General features: G+C 36.7%; 1 long non-coding RNA gene across 1 annotated transcript; it reads left to right on the plus strand.

Annotated features, from left to right (window-relative positions):
* The first annotated feature begins 806 nt into the window (after positions 1–806).
* On the plus strand, positions 807–4,238 carry LOC109201306 (uncharacterized). Its single transcript, XR_002061336.2, has 5 exons — positions 807–1,186; positions 2,593–2,945; positions 3,103–3,251; positions 3,539–3,622; positions 3,723–4,238. It is a non-coding gene; the product is annotated as an uncharacterized LOC109201306 (long non-coding RNA).
* Positions 4,239–4,484: the final 246 nt, after the last annotated feature.

Raw genomic sequence — 4,484 nt, forward strand, 5'->3', positions numbered from 1 at the left:
TTTTTTGGGGGGGGGGGTAGAAATGACTGAAAGATTAATTGGCTCTGTTTTGAGTTTTGTTAAAAAAAAGAATGACTTCATATAGGGAAAAAATATATCTCACATGTGCAGGACACCTTAAACTAGTTTTTTAATTAAGCAGCAAGGCAGAACAAAGTCAGGGCTGTATCAAGACACAGGGACTAAACCCCAATTCAACCAGACCCAGCACTGATCCGGAATTAAAACAGGACTACTTAGGACTTAACCAAAACAGAACCAGAATCAGTACTAGATGATAGTAGCACTAAAAATCATCATAGACCTGCACTACACTTATTTTTTAATTCTACCAAAGTCCACTATTTAGATTCAGAAAAGTTTATATAATTATTTAGCCTTGTTGTGCAAACAAGCCTGCAAAACTTAATAAATGTAGAGTTTGAAAAATAACAAACCTAAAAAGAAACACTAGGTACGAGATACATGAGTACCTATGATACGGTGATACTTTTGGTAAACAACCACTTGACTAACATGTGTCTCACCTGCTCTTGTTCCATCTCCGTTCTGTCCTCATACTCTCTCCCTGTCTGTTCCTCTCTCTCCCTCTTTGTGCTGACAATCATCAAATATACAGTTGAAACCAGATATTTACACACTCTTCAGATCAAAACACAAACACTTTTTTAATTGTAACATCAAATCAGACTAAATGTTTATTTTTTTAGGTTGATAAGTATAAAAAACACATTTGTTAACTTTAAGAGTAAAGAGAGAAACTATCTGTATTTCTTAATTGTAAATGGCACCAAACTGCACTGAAAAAATGGGAATTGGCAGGCTTTTGAATTTGCACAAATGAATTTAGTTAATTCTACACAAGCCTTTCATGTTTCTCTTATTTACATGATTGAATAAAGTACCATTTACTTGATTATAAACAATACTGAGACTACTAATTTTTCTTGCATTGATTTAAAGTGACTAAATTAGAATACTAAAACCATTGTAATCATGTTTGACCACAACCGGAAATGATGCAATATATTCAAAGACAACAACTAAATATGATTGGATAATAAGACCTAGAGTCTTATCCAATAAGACAACAACATAATTTAAGGAGAGCGCAATTGACCGCCAGATTCTGGAAGACTGTTTAGCCACATGCAACCTTTGGCACTGAGTCAGGCATACTGAGAAGGTAAGTAATTTAAATATATTTGTTTTAGTTGGGTACGTTTTCACAGAATTGTTGTAGTGCATGCTATATGAAAAGTAATCTGTAATGCATCTACATGTTGTTTTTACAGTGCTAGCTGAAGTTGGTATTAGCTTCGTGGCTAAAGCTGAAAAATAGTAACAAATTGCACATAGTCGGGAGAAAGCAGCTGTTGTCGGTCAGATATGGAATTTATTTCTGTGACAGAGAGGACTGACGTTTTTGATGGCTTAGCAAGTTAAAACGTCACTGAGAGAGAGCAATAGTGTTTGTGTTACTCGTGCTAGTTATGGCTACAGTGGCTAATTAGTCAGGCTGTAACCGTCAGAGTTTAAGAAGCTGGGAGCGCCACAGTGCCATACCTTAATTCTTGCTGCTGACACGCACTCAAGTTATAATAAGGATCCTGCCACCTTAGACGTGGGTTTAAGAACCTGTGCCCATAAATGCCAAATAATTTTTCCATTTAGTCATTGTTTTAGGTGAAGTGTCACTTACTTGACTATTCTATTGGTCAAGCCCAAATAATACAGCAGATATCTACAAGGAGATAAGTTTATTAAGTGATGTATTGTGAATTTTCCAACATTGTCCTAACAAAAATTAGGACCCTTTTTTTCCCCTTTTTTTTTCTACTTTGTGCAGAACATATGTGAGCTGCTTCTCAAAACATTATGTATAAATGAGAGAAAGATCGGTACTCTTCTGGACTGGAATACCTTTTTTCAATTAAAATTAATGTTTTTTGTGATGGTGGAATTTTTACCTTTATTATCACAGAAGTCAAAACATCAGATGATGACAGCTTACCATCTAAGCTCCCCATCTCTTGGCAAGTCTGAATTAGAGGTCTCAGCTGTATCAGCTTTTCTAGTGGATTTGCTTAAAGAGGAGATGGCTAAAGTCATTAGGTACATATTCCCTGACATTCTAGAGGTCAACCTTGGACAGTGTGTGACATTAAAGGGCATAACTTATAGAAAGGGAATGGTACTGGCCCAAAGGGCAGCAGGTGGATTGCCAGAATACTGAAAAACCATATCTGCATTGTACCACAGCATATTCTACATTGTCAGAGAGCTTGGTGGCTGGTACAGAGAGCACAACAGAGCTTTTGAGCTCAGCCCAGTATCCACAAGAATATTCACTCTCGTTTCAATCTGTTAACTCCTTGATACTTATCCATTGGTTGACTATAAGATTGGATCAGTCCACATTGTGACTTTAAAAAGGCATATAGAAATAAAAGGTGTTCAGATAAGTGTAATAGGTTCAGTCGCATGTATTTCATTAGATAAATTCTTCTTTTTTTATGTCTGATCTTTATAACTTTGACTATTGGGTATGGATAGCTGTATGTCTGATATGTAATTCTTTTTTGCCTACAGAGTCCTATGGTCCTAAAGACTGTCTTGGCTGACGGAACCTGTCGAAGGCTCACTCTCTAATGGAGCGCCTGAATCAACTGAGGATCTCATCGTTGAAGTCAAGAGACAGTGTGGTCTTCAGGGCAGTTTCAGACTTCAGTTTATGGATTCCTTGTTTGGGAATGAGTTTCTTAACCTTACCTCGGTTTCAGAAGTAGCAGACAAAGGGACTCTTAAAGCTATTGACATGGACATAAAAAGAGTAACAGAGTTGGTGAAACTCAAGATGGAAAAGACTTTTTCATACAGAAGACATGAAGTTGTTCGTGATGCACCAATGGTGGAGGCTGCCTGCTCTATTTGATTTCCATGAGGTAAGGTTTGCCTCATACACGGTGTTCTTGTGGTATTAGCCTAAAATGGTTAAGGCACAGTTGTTGTTTGACAGCCCATTTCTTCAGCATGAGTGATTGCAGCCTTCTTCCAGGTATTAAACCTTTGAAGCTCATTCCTCTGTGCTCATGTTTTCAGATCAACACTGAGTTTAAGAGAATTGCCACCATCCCCCCTCAAAGTTCCTGGCTCAGCTGGATCTCCACTTGGACAACCTGGTGAAGTTGGTCAACAGAAGAGGAGAGCTTGGACTAATACTGGAAAGAATTGTGGCACAAATGGATAATGTAAGTGATAAAGCCTCAACATTCACTTAATATGATCCTCTTTGGATGAAACTTTATAATTGTGGAAGATTTCAGATGTTTTCCCATCATAAATTCTCTCATTTTGTATTTTTACATCTGCTTGTTTTTTTTAACCTTCACTTTGTCAACTTATTATTAATTGCCAGTAAACCTATTATTAATTTGTGTGCCTTTACTTTAAAAACATTCATGTAAAGTACACTATTAAAACTTAAATCAAGGACAAGGGCTGAATGAAGATGCTAATTACATACATTTCATTTCAGTGTGAAGATGTTGATGCTGGACGTGTCAAGGGAGTGTGTATCTACATGGGTGAAGACCCTGGCATGCTTATCCGGGAGTATGTGGTATGTACTTGTCTTTTTTCTTTTCTTTTTTTCGGACTTTCCACAGTGTGTCATATTACTTACTTGGCATGAAATGACTAACATGGCTTCTTTTTTACAGGGCATGGAAGAACGTGCCATCAATGAGACTGTTGAAGACACCACTGTTCGAACTTATCTTCTTAAAGAGCAAGCTTCAGCAGAAGAACAAGAGTTGTCCTTGCAGGCATCAGGGTGGCGAAGAATTTGGATAATGTAGCATTTGCTGTGATAATGCTATTTGGACTCATGTATGCATTAAACCTTGCCTACCCTGCTGACCTCCGCTACACCTTTGACGTTTTCCAGAAGGTTTTCATGGAACTGGATGGAGCTAAACTCTCTAAAGTTCTTGCTTTCAAAAACCATCTGTTTCATTGAGAAGTCAAAGACAGCACTTCTGCAATTCTTTGCAGTTTTTCATTTTGTGTTCAGTAATGTTATACTGCTTATGTTTTTATTGCTTTCCCCTCATGTGACTGCAATGCAGGAAGATTTTTCCTTTTGGTATCATGTTGTAAGAAAGTTTTACTGACGATTTTTAGCAATATGATCTGAGTCAACCTTAATGTCCTGCTTACATGTTTAAAAGGAAGATTAAGATTCATGTAGGTGTTTGGTATTAGTTATGTAACAATGTCATTTAAGGCTCAACTTAGTTGAAATTTTGTACAGGTAAATACTTGTACAGAAGCTGAAACTGTTGTCAAATAATACACAAGTTATATTTGTGTAAATCTGTTTATTCATAAAAGCATGTTGCTTTTTTCAGGTCTTAATTTAGTTTAAATTTTCAATTGTGTAATTAATACAAATGTTATATGTAAGAGATGACAGGATCATC

Source organism: Oreochromis niloticus, linkage group LG3 (assembly GCF_001858045.2).
Source record: "Oreochromis niloticus isolate F11D_XX linkage group LG3, O_niloticus_UMD_NMBU, whole genome shotgun sequence".
NCBI classification, from domain to species: Eukaryota; Metazoa; Chordata; class Actinopteri; order Cichliformes; family Cichlidae; genus Oreochromis; species Oreochromis niloticus.